Source organism: Lygodium microphyllum, chromosome 10 (assembly GCF_053477565.2).
Source record: "Lygodium microphyllum isolate KBCC chromosome 10, Lygodium_microphyllum_v1.1.10, whole genome shotgun sequence".
NCBI classification, from domain to species: domain Eukaryota; kingdom Viridiplantae; phylum Streptophyta; class Polypodiopsida; order Schizaeales; family Lygodiaceae; genus Lygodium; species Lygodium microphyllum.
In genome coordinates, this window is record NC_141144.1 from 145,808,894 (window position 1) to 145,827,290 (window position 18,397).

The window sequence follows — 18,397 nt, forward strand, 5'->3', positions numbered from 1 at the left end:
AAGTGTCCTCCTGCAATACCGTTGTGCGCCTCTGAGAGCACATCGTGCATCTCATGCTCACATACGCATCTACGTAACAATCCGTCTTGCCCCAGCCTATAGAGCTGGCCTGCAATCAGCTGGTAGGGCTGGATTTTTAGGATTAAGCGCCTAAGCCGTGCCCGTTCTTTTGGTCATTTGGGCAGCCCATGCTCGAGCACTTGGACTATGTCGTCTGCCTAGTATGGTGTCAGATCGGCCCTGAATAGGTCTCCCTCTATGGACATATGGAATAAGTGGCTGTCCGGTAACTCGTCCATGATGCCTTGTCCAGCGGCTTCTCTTGTGGGTATACGGGACAGATGATCAGCCATGTAATGTTGTTTTCCCTTCCGCACCACCACTGAGAAGTCGAACTCTAGGAGCAGGAGAAGCCATCGAGCTATACGTCCTGTAGCACACGGTTTGTTCACTAAATAGAGCAGGGCTTGATGGTCCACGAAGAAGGTGAAGGGGGTGGCCAATAGGTAATGCCGGAACTTCTTCACGGCGAACACCATGGCTAATCCCTCCCTTTCCGTTGTCGAATAATTCATCTCTTTCTCAGTGAGGTGCCTGCTAGCAAAACTCACTGGGTAATCTAGGTTATGCTCACCCGGTTGGCACAACACTGCCCCCACGGCAAATTTAGAGGTGTCAATGTGTACGTGGAAAGTAATGGTCCAGTCTGGGGCTCGTAGAATAGGTGCCGTTGTTAGGGATTTTTTCAATTCTTCGTACGCCCGTTGGCATGCTTCAGTCCACTCGAAGACAATTAGCAGTTTGTACAATGGCCTAGCGATCAGCGCGTAGTTCAGTACAAACCGCCGATAGTACCCTGTGTGACCTAAGAAGCATTGAACTCCCCTGTAATTACCTGGGGGTGGAAGGTCCACGATAGCTTTGACCTTCGAGAAGTCCGTGGCAATGCCATTCTTGGACACCACATGTCCCAAGATGCATCCATGCTTCACCCAAAACTGACATTTCAGGGGGTTCAGGGAGAGACGGTACAAGCGACACCGTTCAAGGACCGCGCGGAGTTTGTCTAGATGTTCGATCGAGGTTGAATGGACGCACAGGTCATCGACAAAGGCCTCTAATCCTTGCGAAGCATGTCCTTGAATATGGTGCACATGAGGCGTTGAAAGGTGGCGGGGGCATTGGTCAACCCGAAGGGCATGACTACGTACGCAAAGACGCCCCACTCAGTGGCGAAGGCGGTCTTGTGCCTGCTGTTTGCAGGATGCACTTACACCTGATTGTACCCCGAGAAGCCATCCAGGAAACTGTAGGCTTCCTTACCTGCCACTCTCTCAAGCATGTGCTCGGTGTACGGTAAGGGGTAGTTGTCTCTCTTTGTAGCGGCGTTCACCTTCTTGTAATTGACGCACACTCGAATCTTGTCGTTTTTCTTCATCACGATGACTATGGGTGATACCCAGTCTGTGTGCTCAATTTCGTAAATGAATCCAGATCTCATCAGCTTGTCGATTTCCTCCTTGACAGCATGAGCGTGCTTTGGATTCATGGGGTATGGTCGCTGCTTGACCGGCATTGCATCCGTCGTCATGGGTATGTTGTGAGTCACAACACTCGGATCTACCCCTCGTAGCTCTTCTAAGGACCAAGCAAATACATCCCGGTACTCCCGCAAAAGAGTGACAAGACTGGACTCTTCTTCCGTGGTCAAGTCCTCGGCAATGAACACTGGTCGGGGTACTCCCCCTTCCAAGGCTAGGTTTACCTCCTTGACCTTGGCTGGCCCTTCGATTGGTTCGCTGGTTTGCCCTTGGCATTTGGCACTTAGCAGAACCACTACCCTGTCCCCTCGTTTGAATTTAGAGAAACGTTTAGGGAGGTCTTGCGGCTTCCTTTGTTTCTCTGTTCGTGCACCCTTGGGACACTCTGCCTCATCCTGCCACAACCGTCTGCGCCTCAGGTGGACAGGTAAGTCCCCCTTGGTGCGTCTGGTCATGGGTGGCCTAGGGATTTCTGGGTCACTTTCTGAAGTAACTTTCGATTCAGAGTTAAACCCCCCGTTTTCACTAGAGGAGGTGGTCTCCCCCGGTGGCCGTAGTTCAGATGGCGATTCGGTTCTAAGCAATGCTGTCGTTCCTGGTTGGGCTAGGCCGGCTTGCTCAAGGTCCACTGCTCCCATCCGTTCCAACCAAGCACGATCACATTTCGTACACATAACTCCTTGGTCCACTCTAAGGGCCTGTCTCTTCTACGGCTTAGCATCTGCCCGGATTTGCTCAATTTATCGCCCTTCGGTGTCGTATTCTATGGGATCTATCTCACCTTCACTTTCATCATCGAAGGATTGGCAATCTTCGTATTCATCACAGGAATCTTTATCGCTCGACTGTTCATCGTCTCCCAAGGCTTGTTCTGCCTCGTCTTGTTGGTCAGGAACCAAAGCCCAGTTATACCTGAGGTTTAGTTCATATACCCTGGTCCACTTCCACTCGGACTCTTCCAAGAGGTCCTGGAGAGGCTTGAGATTGGCGGTTGCGTTGCCTGCCAGTCGGTCCGCTAAGTGCTCCAGTATTCCCTGGAGTTCCCTCTTGTTGGTAGGCACTTGGAAGATGACAGGCTTAGGCCCTTCATGGAGGCTTGCTGCCATCATGTAGACAGGTGTAGGGAGTGTTTCTTTTGGCTTGCCAATTGTTTTGATGGCCTACTCGTATGCCTCATGATCTGAGAATGGCAGGTCAAGTGTAGCGAGAATGTGCATCCAATCCCGCTCGTCCTCTGGGCATGGGATGTACTTAGTTAAGGACCCATAGGGTTCCTTGTCCTGAGTGTTTCCCTTGAGCAGAGTAGAGATGGCGTCTAGGTCGACTGGTGAGGTCTTCCAAGTGTCCATCTCTATTCTCACAGCGTTAGTGCGGTTGCCAAGGAAGATCAGATTGTTACCCCAGTCTTCGATAACTCTAGCATTGCGCATCCAGGGTCGACCCAATAAGATATCATAGTCCACTCCCTTCATGACTATAAAGTCGACAGAGAACTGGACTCCTGCAATCTTCACTGGCCAATTCTTCAAGACCCCGAATGGCTTCACTCGCATACCGTTTGCTAGCGTGACATTAAATCGAGCAGCTTCGACAGGCAGGTTTCCCCACGCCTGAAGCATTGCGTGGCTAAGCACACTAACCCCAGCTCCTGTGTCTACAATCCCCTTCCTCATTGCGTCTCCCAGGGCTAGGACCGGCAGGACTGCGTGCATCTCCGAGCCCTCCCAGAAAGCATTGACGTGCAAGGATTTAGGCTCGGAGTGTAGCATCAAACTTGGCAAGTGTGTTTCCGCATCCTGGTCTTGAGGATCTGCCGGGGCCTGCTCTCGCGGTCTCTCGACCCACTGCTTGAGGTCCTGCCATAAGGCAGGGTGCTGCTTAAGCAAATCTCCCAGGCCAAACGTTACAGGGGTGGTTACTAGTGTGGTCAGGAGATTGCTAAACACTCGTCCTTCCCTTAGCCCAGACTGTCCGAGCCAATGGCCGCGGCTGATCTGCGGGTCTGTTGCGTCTAGGCTTGGCCTCGATGGCATTGCTTGTGGCATAGTAGCCTCGGTAAACTTAGGTTGGGGCGGTGATATTGGCGTGCTTATGCTGGAGAGATCATCAATCTCATCCTCCATAATGGGTTCAACATCCTTGAGGTGCTGTTGCGCCTCCCTCACCCATTCCTTCACCTTTTCTATGGCTTCTAATTGCCGCTTGGGGTGTGGGTATTCCCTTACCTTAGCGCTTCCCTTTTGGGCTGTTTTAGGGGCTAAAGTCTCTGCCTCCGCGTCTAAGACTTTCTTCCCTTGGGGTAAGGTCGTGACATTGTCGGCGTTTAGTGCGACCTTAGCCTCTGATCTCTTCTTTTTCCGCCTACGGCTTTTCTTTCCTACTGAGGTCGCGTCAAGATTGCTAGGTCCTGGCAGAGAGATGCTAGCCTGCTTCATTTGTGCTCGGGTCATAACTCGCAAGGGAATAGGTGTGGCCTCCCCATCGGGGTTTTCAACACCAAACAGCCCCAGCGGGACGGACGGCAAATTAGTTGAACTGGAAGGCGACTTTCGTTTTGGGCAGTCTATGAAAAGATGGGTGATTCCGCACTCTGCGCACCTTTGGTCAGCTTTGTCCCTGTTTTACTGCTCTCTTTCGGGGCAGCGCGATGAGATGTGACCGGGATGTCCACAAGTCCAACAAGTGGCCGGATCCTGTGGCTGCCCTCCTAGGCCTCTACCCCGTCCTCGTCCTAATGCCATCACCGGCACGGGTCGGTAATCCATGAGGACCGCATTGCCCTCGTCGTCATGCGAGACGTAAGGGTATATGTAGGTCTCTTCGTCACTGGGCTCCTCTACGTAGTGTACGAGAGCATCGCTCGGTGGGTGGGTCACATAGGGACCAGGCGGTCTAGGAATGCCGGTAGGATTTATGTCCAGCCTAGGGACCGCTGGTTTCATATCGTTAGGCGTCGGTAGGGCTAGCGGGGCTCCCCTTCCGAAGAATGGCTGTGGCCTGTTAGCCGGATAAAGCTGGCCGTAGGGTTGCGCGTATGGTAGTCTTCGTGGTAGTCTACAGTGTGCGGCATCGTGGTCGAACCTACCGCAGTTAGCGTAGGGTCTTGACCTAGGGTCTTGACACTCTGCTGGCAGGTGGTTTCCTCCACAGTACACGCACTGGACGTGCTGACGCATCGGTCACCTCAACATGTCTTGTATTTTGGCCAATTCCGTCTTGACCTCGGCCAAGCCATGGTCTGTCTCGATGGCCTTTCCCTTATCTTGGGATGATGGGTTTGATCGCTCGCTAGAGGTTGACGTTCGCTCTAAACTCCGTGGGTTGGTTTCTTCTATGTTTGAGCTCCTGGAGCTCTGCTCTTTCAGCTGGTCATCGACCCTAATGGCTTCCTCAAAAACCCTAGCCACCACGTCTCGTTGCAAGCTTGAATTGCCTGCCAGTGCCTTGTACAATTCCTCATCTCGAATCCCGCTGATGAATACGGTCGACACTGCCCTGTCAGTCGGTCTCTCGCCTAAGGGGATTCTTTTAAGGAGGCTTCTCACGTGGGTCACATAGTCGCGGATGCCCTCCTTCTCCTTCTGCTTATGTTCATCAGGCGTACTAGTAGGTTGTCAGAGTATCCGGGTTCGGCAAACCTCTTGACAAAAAGGTCCTTGAGGTTATTGAAGTTGGCTCATTCTATGGCGTCTAGGCTTGTATACCATGTCCTACCCTTATCGCTTAAGCAAAGTCCGAATGCTTGCGAACGTTGAGCCTGGTCGTTGAGGCCATTGGCTTTGTAGACTTGCTCAAACTGCTCGACAAAGCTGTATGGGTCGTCCGGTGGCTGGTACTTGTCGAGTTGCTTGGCGACAATAGGTATTTTGGCTTGGCTCTTTGAGCCCTGGTTTGCCCCCAGCCCTGCAAGTAGCAAGGTTGCTAGCGCAGTGGCATTCTGTTCTACCGCGGTGTTATCGAGCAGCCGTTTCATGAGGAGCTCACCCAGCGTTAGGTCTTCCTCTAGTTCTCTTTCCTGGTCTGTCCGGTTCCGGCCAGCCAAGTTCAACACTCGTTGCACCTCATGCAGCTCCATGCTTTGCCTTAGGCTCCTGGCTTGTTGGTCCCTATTATACTCGGCTATGCTCTGCAATGTCTTGCGGGCTAGCCTTCTCTCCTCCTCTAGGTCCGCGATGATTGCATCTGCCGTCCTGCCACGGTGCTCGTACCGGGCATGCGCATCGTAATTGCTCACCATCTATTGTATGGTGTCTGGGAATGCGCTCACATCGAGCTCCCCTGTAAACCGATGGTCTGAGCCTCCCTCTATCATGGTTGAATTCTTGCGCCTGGTCATGAGTCAGATCCTTGTCGTTGACGCTCCTTGCTTGATCCTACCCTGCGCTCCGCGCGTTTGTCTATACCTTGGGTCTTCTCCTATTGGTGGGTTTTTTGGGCGATTTATCTGAGTGAGTTTCTTTAATTTTTGAATGCAGTGCTCAACTTATGGTCACTTGTGAGTGTGTTGTTCCTCGTGCACTTGTGCTCAATCAGGCTTTCAGCTTTCCTAAGTGTACTTCAAGTGTGGAAATTCAACCTGAGTGCTGTGAGCAATTCCCTGGCATCTCACTCCCTCTCGCTCGTTTCGGGCCTAATAGGCTTTGCTACTCCAGTTCTGGCCGTTCTACGGGTTCTAGGGTCCTGTGCTGCTTCATGTTGTTCACGTGGGGGTGGGTCACTGGGGGAGTGCCCCAGTGTGTCCCTGGATGGGTCAGGTTTTGTTTTGGTTTGACTCTGGGAATCGGACGTCCGATTTACCAGTGGTTCGATTTTGGAAATCGGACCAGGTGTATCAGGGCTGAGTGGCAGTCTTAAGGTCCGCGTGTCCGATTCTCAAAAAACGGACGGGCAAGTGTTCGAAGAATCGGACAAGGGGGTCCGATTCTAGGCTGGTCCGATTTTGGGTGGTCCGATTCGTCCGAATGGTCCGATCGGACAGGGTAGTCCGATTTCTAGAATCGGGCAGACTGGTCCGAGTGTCCGATCCTAGTGGTCCGATTATGGGTGGGTCCGATTCTGGGAATCGGACTGGGCAGGTGGTCCGATTGGTGACGTGTATTAATTCATCCGATCGGATAGGGTGGGTCCGAGTCAAAGCGTCCGAGTCAGACAGGTTGGTCCGAGTCCGAGTGTCTGAGTGGTCCGAGCGTCTGATTCTCAGAATTGGACGGGTTGGTCCGATCCTGGTAGTCGAACAGGTTGTTCCGATCGGACGGTTGTCCGAGTGTCCGATTCTGGGAATTGGACACTGGGTCGGACGTCCGAGTCCGCCGGTCCGATGAGCTTGCGCATGCGGATTTGCCAAACTATCTCCAGATGTTTATTCCTATTGACCACAAGATTCACCAGCGATGGAGTTGGAGTGGTGAGGGGGAGATCGGTTACCTGGGAATCGCCGAACGCAATGTCCTCCATGCCCTGGTCGATCGGACGGTTGCCAAGCTTGCTCTCTCTCTCACTCTCTCTCTCTCTCGCTCTCCGTTGGTTGGAAATGGGGGTTCTCTTGCCCTCCCAGAGTTTATACCCTGTTGGTTCTTCCCTGAACACTACAGATCCCTTTCCTGGCGTTTCCTACGCAGTTACCTTCGCATTTACTCCATTTTCCCCCTTGTTTCCTGCGATTTTCCCCCTGTTTCACAGCAGCAGCCCTCTGCCTCTTCGTGTGTGATTTCCTACTGTTAATCTACCCTAAACACAACATAAATCGAAAGCAAAACACTGAACTAGTTTCTCCATGTTTTCCAATCATCAACAACCAGAATATCCCAAAATACTTACCTGTTCTGAAGATCGAAAACACCCAACTTCCTACCTATCTCAAGCTCCGGTTTGGGGATGAATACCCTACTTCGATGCTCGATATGAGGCGCGCAAGTGCTCAAGCTTGAATCCGTTGGTCCCGGCAACGGAACCAAAATGTGGGAGCTTTCGCTCAACCACCAAGACCCACGGACCGCTTATTGATTCAAGCATTCCAAGCGAGCTCTAATGGCTATCTCTCACCTAGCCGATGCGCCGTCGATCCTACGAATGCAGTGAGCTTACCTTGATGCTCGATCGAGTACCCTCCTCTCTCTTGCACTCTGGTAGCTCCACGATCCTAGATGCTAGCTCAAGCATCCTCAAGCCTCCTCCATCTCCAAGATCCATCCTCCATAGCCGCGCACGCAAGAGAAGAGAAGAGAAGAGAAGAGAAGAAGAGGAGAGGAGATAGTGAAGAGCTTCACCCTCTTGATCCCTCACTCTCACACACACTCACTCCCTCACACTCTCACACTCCCTCTCTCAAGAGCACACACAAGCAAGAAGGGGAGAAGAAGAGAGGAAGAAGAAGACTAGTTTTGCCACACACCAAAGAATGAGCTCCTCATTCACTTTTCAACTTTATATACAAAACCCTAAATCCCTTTTGGGCGGTCATCCCCTTTTCCCCTTTTTACATGGCCGGTCATAGCCTAGGCCCTGTTTTCCATTGTCCTTTTATCTTCCTAGCTTCCTTTTCACCGCCCCTCTACATTTACAAATTGCACGGGTGAGAGCCCGGCGCTCTTTTACAAGATTTTAGGGTGCGCCTTTTTATTTAAAAATGTGCCTTTCCCCTTTTGTATTTGCCTTGGACTTTTAAGGTTGCCCTTGCGCTTTTGGCCTTTTCTTTCTTCAGTCGGGCTACCTTTTTTCTGCCTTTGCCCTACGTCTTTTCCACTTTCTTTTGCATCTTTTCCACTTTCTTTTGCTTTCTTCGTGTTGGGGTTAACACTCGGTACCCTCCCAGAAGGCATTAATGTGCAAGGACTTTAGTACAGAGTGCAGCGTCAGAGTCAGTATTTGTGTCTCTACATCATGGTCCTGCAAATCAGCATCTTGCTCTCGTGATCCCTCAACCCACTGTTTCAGGTCTTGCCATAGGGTGGGATGCTGCTTAAGCAGGTCTCCCAAACTTAGCCACAAGGGTGGTCACCAGCGTGCTAAGGAAGTCATTGGCTGCTCATTTCTCTCCTAATCCAGATTGTCATGGCAAACTGATTTATGGGCCTGCAGCATCAAGACTTGGCCTAGACAGTACTGCTTGTGGTGCGGTCGCATCCCCCAACTTTGGTCGAGGGGGTGAGACTGGCATCCTTATGCTGGAGAGATCATCGATCTGGTCCTCTAGGATGGGCTTAGTGTCCTTTAGGTGCTCTTGGGCCTCTTTCGCCCATTCCTTCACTTTCTCTATGGCCTCTAGTTGGCGCTTCGGATGCGGGTATTCCCCTATCTTAGCACTTCCCTTTTCAGCCGTCTTAGGGGCTGAAGTTTCTGCCTCTGCATCAGAGTGACCTTCTTTCCAGCAGAGACAGAGTAGTAGCACTCTCAGTTTTCAGTGCAACCTTAGCTTCGGGCCTCTTCTTTACCTGCCTACAGCTCTTCTTTCCTATCAATGCTGCATCAAGGTTGCTAGGCCCTAGCACTGATATACTAGCCTACTTTGTCTGCGCACGAGTCATGACCTGCAATGGGATAGGTGTGGCCTCCCCATCGAGGTTCTCGACACCAAACATATGGGACAGATGGCACATTGGCTGAACTCAAAGATGGTTTTCACTTTGGGCAGCCGACGAAGAGATGAGTGATCCTGCACTCAACGTACCTTAGGTCAGCTTTGTCTCTGTTCTGCTGCTCCCTCTCAGGATAGTGTGATGAGACATGCCCTGGGTGACCACAAGTCCAACAGATGATTGGATCCTGTGTCTGCCCTCCTAGGCCTCTACCTCATCCTCTTCCTAATGCCATCACCGGTATTGGTCAATAGTCCATAAAGTCTACGTTGCCCTCGTTGTCGTGCGAGACATAAGAGTATACGTAAGTCTCTTCCTCATTTAGCTCTTCCACATAATGGACTGGAGCGTCACTCGGTGGATGGGTCACGTAGGGACCAGATGGTCTAGGTATGCCTGTAGGGTTTATGTCCATCCTAGGAATAGTCAGCTTAATGTCATTAGGCGGTGCAGAAAGGGCCAATGGAGCTCCCCTTCTGAAGAATGGCTACGGCGCGTTCACTAGGTAGGCCTGGCCGTATGGTTGCGAGTACGGAAGTCTTCTTGCTAATCTACAATGCGCGATGTCGTGACCGAACCTACCACAATTAGCGCAAGGTCTTGACCTAGGGTCTTGACACTCGGCTGGCAAGTGGTTTCTGCCACAGTATACACATTGGGCGTGTGGGCACGTTGGTCATCTCAACATGTCTTGCAACTTGGCTATCTCCATCTTTACATCAGTCAAGTCCTGGTTTGTCTCGGTGGCTTTCCCCTTATCTTGGGTGGTTGGGCTTGATCATTCGCTAGAGGTTGAAGCTCTCTCGGAGCTCCGCGAGTTGGTTTGTTCTGAGTTTAAGCTCCTAGAGCTTATCTCTTTCAGTTGGTCGCCAACTTTAATGGCTTCCTCAAAAACCCTAGCTAGCATGTCTCGCTGCAAGCTTGAGTTGCCTGCCAAAGCCTTATACAGTTCCTCATTTCGAATTCCGCTGATGAATACAGTTGACACTACTCTTTCAGTTGGTCGTTAGCCCGTAGGGATTCTCTCGAAGAGACTCCTCACATGGGTCACGTAATCGTGAATGTCCTCCTTCTCCTTCTGCTTGACATTCATCAATCGCACTAGCAGATTGTCGAAGTATCCAAGCTCGGCAAATCTCTTGATGAAGAGATTCTTGAGGCCATTGAAGTTGGTTCGCTCTGCAACATCTAAACTCATATACCAAGTCCTACCCTTGTCATCTAAGTAGAGCCCCAATGCTTGAGAGCACTGATTCAGGTCGGTGAGGCTGTTGGCTTCACAAACTTGCTCAAATTGCTCTACGAAACTGTATGGATTGTCGTGGGGCTGGTACTTATCGAGCTGCTTTGCAACGATTGGGATTTTGGACTGGCTCTTCAAGCCTTGGTTTGCTCCTAATCCTGCTAGCAGTGATGTCGTTAGTGCTGCGACACTTTGCTCTGCTGCTGTGTTGTCTAGCAGTCGCTTCATGAGAAGCTCACTCAGCATTAAGTCTCCTTCTAGGGCTCTCTCGTGATCAGTTTGGTTTCTACCGGCTAAGTTCAACACCCACTGTACCTCACGTATTTCTGTGCTTTGCCTTTGGCTCCTAGCCTGCTAGTCTCTGTTGTACTCTACTATGCTTTGTAGTGCCTTGTGGGCTAGCTTTCTCTCCTCTTCTAAGTCTGCGATGATGGAATCTGATGTCCTGCCGCGATGCTCATACTGGGTGTGCGCATTGTAGCTACTAACCAGCTGCTGCTGAATCACCTCTAGGAAGACTCCTAAGTCGAGTTCCTCGTTCAGCCTACGGTCTAGGTTCTCTTCTGCCATCGTTGTGTTCTCGTGCTCCGCCAAGATATCAATTAGGTTGAGTAAGTTTGTCAAATCCACCTCTTTGGCACCGCTTGCTTGGTCCTACTCTGTGTGTCGATAGTCTGTCATGTCTTTGGGTCTTCTCCTATTGGTAGATTCCTTGAGTTGTTTATCTGAGTGAGTTCCTTGACTTATTAAATACAATTCTCAATTTATCTCCTCTCAGTGTGTGTGTTCCTTCCCGTGCACTTGTGCTTAATTAGGCTTTCAGTTTTCCTTAAGCGTACTTCAAGTGTAGCAATTCAAGGTGAGTGCAGCAAACAATATCTAAGCGTCTTACACACTCTCGCTTCATTTTGGGCCTGATAGGCTTATCGATCAAATTCTCCGGCCGTCTTGATAGGGTTTCGGGTTTTCCTGCTATGTTGCCTTGCTCGTTCTTGGTCTAATCAGGGTTTATGGCTCAGTGGGTTGTCTCTAGGACTCTAGGTCTCGCGACAGCCTACGCAAGCTGCTAAGTAGATGCGGTTTACGATTTTGCACATTCCTTGCGCCAGAATCGAGTTCTGGGTGTTAGGAGGACCCGCGACAGGTTGTACGACTGAGCTCTAGCTAGGTCTGGTCAAATTTCTGGAAAATTTGGAAAAGTCCACACTCGGTCCAACTTGTCCGAATTGCAGGGGCCAAGTGGGTGACTCAGATGGGCCGAGGGCCGAATGGACGACTCGGATAGGGTGGACTTGGACGAGTCAAAAAGGTCCACTCGGACAGGGTCACTCGAATGGGCCGAGGGAGTTACTCGAACAAGTTGAGGCACATGGGCTGAGGGCCAAATCAGGTTTGTCCGCCAAGTTTTGCGCAAGCCGAGGGCCGAATTGGGTCGCTCGGACAGGCCGAGGGCCAAGTTTGTAAGTGGGGCCAAGTGATGTCACTCGGACGGGCGGAGTAGGGTTTTGGGCTGAGTCGACCGAAAGACAAAGGGCCGAGGGCCAATTCTGGGACTCAACCTAGAAACCGGCCGCTCGAATGGGCCAAGTTGCGCGCGACGAGGCAGTGCCGAGGCAATTTTGATCGAAACTAACGATTTAGCTAATCATTTCACACACAACCTTCCAGATCACAACTAGGGTGCAAGGGGAAGTGATTAATATACCTGAAGCAATCGGTAGGCTCTTTGGCAATCGAATCAATTCTCCACGGGCTCTCTCTCTCTCTCTCTCTCTCTCTCTCTCTCTCTCTCTCTCTCTCTCTCTCTCTCTCTCTCTCTCTCTCTCTCTCTCTCTCTCTCTCTCTCTCTCTCTCTCTCTCTCTCTCTCTCTCTCTCTCTCTCTCTCTCTCTCTCTCTCTCTTTGCAAGGGTTTCAAATGAGCTCTCCCTTGGCCTCTTGGCTCTTAAACCCCTTCCCACATAAGGTTTGGATGCTCCCAATCACTCACTTGCCGACATTAAGCATCCCAAGCAATCTTTTTGCCATTTTTGGCATGATTTCTGCCCTGTTTTGCAACAGTAAACCCTACCCTTCTACAACTCGAATTCCTAATCCTAACCTACGCTAAATGCAACAAGAATCGAAAGCAAAAAACTAAAATTATTTCTCCATGTTTTCCAATCATCAAACAAACAAAATAACCCAAAATACTTACTTGCTTCAAAGATCACAAAACCCAACTTTCTACCTATCTCAAGCTCTGATTCAAGGATGAATCCCTTACTTTGATGCTTGATATGAGGCGTACAAGTGCTCAAGCTTGAATCCGTTGGTCTCGACAATGGAACCAAAATGTAGAGGGAGCTCACGCTCAACCACCAAGACCCACGGACCACTTATTGTTTCAAGCATTTCAAGGGAGCTCTAATGGCTATCTCTCACCTAGCCGACGTGTCGTCGATCCTACGAGTGTAGTGAGCTTACCTTGATGCTGAAATGAGTTCCCTCCTCTCTCGTACACACCGGTAGCTCCACAATCCTAGATGCTAGCTCAAGCATCCTCAAGTCTCCTCCACCTCCAAGCTCCATCCACCATAGCCACGCGCGCGAGAAAAGAGAAGAGAAGAGAAGAGAAGAAGAGAAGAGGAGATGGTGAAGAGCTTCACCCTCTTGATCCCTCACTCCCACACACTCACTCCCTCACACTCTCACACTCCCTCTCTCAAGAGCACACACAAGCAAGGAGAAGAGAAGAAGAGAAGAAGAAGAACTCTTGTTAGCTACACACCAAAAGAATGAGCTCTCATTCACTTTTTGAACTTTATATACAAAACCCTAAATTCTCATGGGCGCCCATCCCTTTTTACATGACCAGCCATTGTGGCAAGGCCCCTTTTTCTAATTCCCTCTTCTTGCTTCATGGCCTCAACCTATACCCGTCTATTCTTTTACAAATGGCACAAGAGGAAGCCTGACGCTCTTTTATAAGAGTTTTTAGAGCTTTTTGAGGTGTCTTTCATTTAAAATTGCACTTTTTACCCCAGCTTAGCTTTAGAGGCCGCCTGCATGTCTTTGCTCTTTTTCCATTTTTTTTTCGCTTTTTCCTTCATTTCTCCGCCATCTCGACTTGGGGTTAACACATCCCCATCAACTTTTCGCACAAGGAATCCACCTTGTGTATGAGCCCCAGTAAATAAATATAATTTTATGAAATCTACCGCAAAACCTCACGGAATCCACCGTGGAATATGCCTCTTAGTATTAGTGGATCACTTTTCGCGTCTACGGATCCCAAAGATGATATCTCATCTCATCTACATCTCCATAGCCAAGCAAAATGTATTTCACACTTTAGGATCCATTTTATTGCATTTGTCCTTCGGCACATGGCAAAAGGCCTCACATCTAAAGACATGCACCTATCTATACCTCCTCTACAACCTGGAAGTCAATACCATTGTAAGGTGACCTGTTAAAATGAGATACACGATAGTAGAGACTACCCTAGCCCAAAAATGTTGTGGTAAGTCTACTTGGCTAAGTATACTGCAGACCCTCTCTTGGATAGTCCTATTCATATGCTCAGTCAAACCAATTTGGAGAGGGGTGTAAGGGACAATCAACTAACGCTTAATACCTCGCTTGTCACAAAACCACTCAAAGGCACATGAGACGTACTCACCCCCATTATCGATCCTTAGGCATTTTAGTCTATGCCTAGACTAATTCTTGGCAAGAGCAAGCCAATGCTCTCATCTTTTTGGGCCTATTCATATAAGGTTTGGGCCTATCCCATAAAGCAAAAATATTATGTCTAGGCCAACCTTAGCAAAAATATGATCCTTAGGCATTTTTGCTTTATGGGATAGGTCCAAATCTTATAAGAATAATCGTCAATAAATGTGACAAAGTACTTTGCACCCCCTAATGACTAAGAGGGCATGGGTCCACATACATCTGAATGCACATGAGCCAAAGGCTCATGTATGGAATACTAGACTTTTTATGTGAATTCCTAGTCTGCCTACCATATAAACAATGATTGTATGACTCAAAACGCTAGTAGTCAAAAGGCAAACGATACTGCAAAGTACTAAGTATTTTCATTCCCTTAAGCAACATATGCCGAAGACGAGCATGCCAGAGAGATGCATGTGGAATAGAACTCGCAAACAAAACATGGTCAATAGTACCATATACAATCAAGCGGTAGAGGCTTCCACAAGTTGTCTTCCATGCAAAATCACCAAAGCATATATGATAACCTACATTATCAAGCTACCCGGTAGAGATAAGGCTTTTTGCCAATGCGACTATATAACATACATTATGCAGAACAAAAGTGCTACCAAAGGAAAATTGTAGATTGATATCACGAATGCCAACAATAGCAAGAGATCAATCATGACCTAAGTGCACAGTATCAGATACACTACAATAGGTATGAAACCACTCACGATGTCGAAGGGGATTTTGTTGAAAGGTCTTATCCACCAGGGATCAGAGATAGAAAGAAGTAGAGATATGAGATGGAAGATAAGAAAAAGAATAGACAAGAGGTAAACACGCTAAAGACAAAGCACAATGAATCGAATCAATAAGTATTGATAGAACCTGGAATCCCTTGTTTGGTGCTACTCAGAAGAACTCTCCAAGCATTAGATCTCCTGGAGCTCGCTTGTAGACCAAAAACGTGGATCAAAATAATAGCCTCCTCTCTGCAGCTTGGAACCCAAATATGATGGCTCCGTTGGCTTCGAAAGGGGGGTAAAACTCTAGGACACCTGGACACTTGGTCCAGAATCTCCTAGTTCACTCCTTCTTCTTCTTCCAGTTCAAAGTGCAGTTTTCAGCATGTCAATTGTGATCGCGACACATGCGATTTTGCCCATCTTATTTTTTTATAAAAAATCCCATAACTGACTAAAAACGCAACTTGATTTTTGCATGCCACCCTAATAAAGAATATTTTCTAACTTTTTTGGATTTTTACCATAAATAATATCAAAAATATGCTAAAATTGCTCAAAAATCTAGTATTTTTGGACCATTCATGCCACTCACACTAGCACTAATGACTCAGATGTCATTGACTCTCTTGAACAATAAGAAAGTCGGATGATGATGCACACCAAAGTTTTTCACACCATGTCTACGATTGGCACAATATCCACCCCCTCTGAATCTGCACATCCTCCAGTATGTGCCAAAATCCTAGTTGTCATCAAATTCTGAGTCCTCCTCATCCTTTGTAGCCACATCCTTTGCTTCTTCATCTTCCATATCTTCTTGGCTACCCCTTGCATGATGGCCACTATTTTCTTCCGATTCTGGCAACTTATAGGCAATAGATTTCTACCTCTTGAATAATTTGATTATTTTCCTTGCTACCGAAAGTTTTATGGTTGTCCCATCTAGCTCATTTAATGCATAAGTAGCATTATCAAACACATGTCTTACCACATAGGGTCCAAACCATCTTTTGGAAACTTTACGCATGGCACTATGCTGGTTGTCTAAACTGCTATTATAAACTAATACCCAATCCCCATCTTGTATGGTTCTTGGCCCCAATCTATGTCTTTTGTCAAACTATTTCTTGTTCTGTATCCTTGCTGCCCTTAACTTTGCAATTGTTGCCTCTATGTCTTCTAACATTCTTTTCAAATGTCTAATTCACAAGGCCAACAACTCCTCTCAATTGAACTCCTCTTCCCAAGGTAGCACACTCCATGTGATTGTCATCTCTTCTATCAGCATGATAGGTTTTTGAAGATACATCAATTCTGCAGGCATATATCCTGTAAAATAGCACTATGAGTTGTTCTGTCAGCCCATAAGATATAAGAGAGCAATCGTGGCCACTCTTCTACCTTCTCTCCACATGCTTTGCCGACACCTTTACAATAGGCGGATGACCTCTTTCACTTTTGCTATTTCCTTCAGGATTATAAGCTGAAGTTAAAGCAAGCTTTATCCCTAACCGTGCAAAGAAATCATGAGCTTCATCTATATCTAGCTCACCCCTATTTGTTGTAATTTTGCCCACACAGCCATACCTACAAAAGATCTCTTGTAAGTGAAAAGTACACACAGCATGTGTTGTCTTAGTACGTAGAGCTCTCCCTTCCACTTGATTAGTCAAGTCTTCATGGGCAAGCACAAGATATCTCATTTGCCAACGACTTGTAGGCATCATGACTAAATCCATCACCCACTTAAAATGAAGAGACAATGGATATGTGGGCTGCAATACATCCCGATGTCTCATAGATGAATACATTTGACATGTCATACATGTTTCCACAAAGTGAGCAACATCCTTATGCATACCCTGCCACCAATATCTTTCTTTGATCTTTGCAAAAGTACCCCAAACACCTCTATGGCCAGCCCACAAGCTTTCATGAAATTCTTGCATAACATTTACTTGTGAAGCTATGTCACCCAAAACTCGCAATGGCATACCTTGTTTATTCTAGACACGTCAAAATCATCTCGCAATCCACAATATGATCTACAACAAACTGTCTGCACCCATGAGTATCCATCTCTTCATTATTTTCATCCACTACACACACTTTGATTGGAACATCATCCAAGAAGGGCATTGTCAATTGTGATATAAAATCCCTGAGTACACTATTCATAGCATTTGTCATGTGTGCCACTGAGTTTGTTGCTCCTTGTGGGAGAGTACACATCCATACTAACACCAAGGGAGTCTTCTTGGTTGTGATATCCATGCTTTCAACTACAAGTTGAAACTGATCATACCCGAAGTAAAGATCACCCAAAGAATAGATCGCTCTGCCTGCAAAAGCCTCTGCAAATTCATCAACCACAGGATCTACACCCACATTTCTTATGGTCACCTTATTGATTGGTTGCATTCTCGAATAAATCTCAAAGCCCCATTCTTTTTAGACACAGTAAACCAATGATTTGAGTATGTGGCTAAAGTGGCCTCCAAGATCTTCATGCAAATCTTTTCATTTAGCAAATCCATTAGCTTTGGCAAGTAAGCTTTAGGCATTGGAATAGGCCTCAAGTTTCATGGTACATGTGGCACAATAAATATTACCATAGGAGAGACAACATTTGGATCCACACAACCTATTTTAGTTGGTTGAAATGCAAATGCCTTTCCATTCCCAGCCAACATCCTCATAAAATAGTCTCTTTCAGTAGGCAAAAGAAAACCCTTTTGCACCAACTTTCAATTCCTGTAATGTTTCAGATGTAAACTGATGACCTATATCTTTAGGATCCCGTAAGCTTGGCTGCCTTAACACTTTTTCATACAAATCCTCACTTTCTGATAAAAGTGGCAAAGCAATCGGTTTTACCTTTTTGTCAACTGTCTTATACTTTGTCTCCACAAGTGCTTCAGCCCATTGTAATCCTTCCTACTAAGGAAACAATGCTATAACATCATACATGTCCAAAGAACATACTAACAACACTCTATTTTCAACCTCATTTTTTGCATGTATAGTTGTTGAAATTTCAGTCATAGTGTCTCTAATATTGAGTTCTTAAAATATGCCTGAAATGCCTTCATTTTCAGCTAACAGCCCCAATGCTCTCAGTTCCTTAGTAGCCCATTTCATAGATATGCGTTCACCCTTGCACATAACTTCCATAGGCTTAATCCGACATGAATTGTTTGCTATAAACTGAGAATAACCAATAGTAAATACATACTTTGTTCCATCAAGAGGTTGTCAAGATTGTGGGAGAGAAGGAAGGAGTCTCACTTGTAGCTTTCTTGCTTGCACAATGGGGGAATACACACAAGGGTGGAGGCTGAAAACAGTTTTCCTCTTCTTAATTGTGGAAGCCAAAAGAACTCAAGTACAAAGAAATAGAAGAACCCTAGATATGGGTCTCAAACCAAACTCAACTAACTAAGGTGGCATACTAACTGAGCCACGAACTAGAGTAGATAAGGATAGCTATCATGTAGCTATTATTCAGGGGCGGTGTACCAACCGCATCTGCAACTGACAAGTCGGTGGCATAAATACACAACGATCACCCTGGCGTATCACGAGTG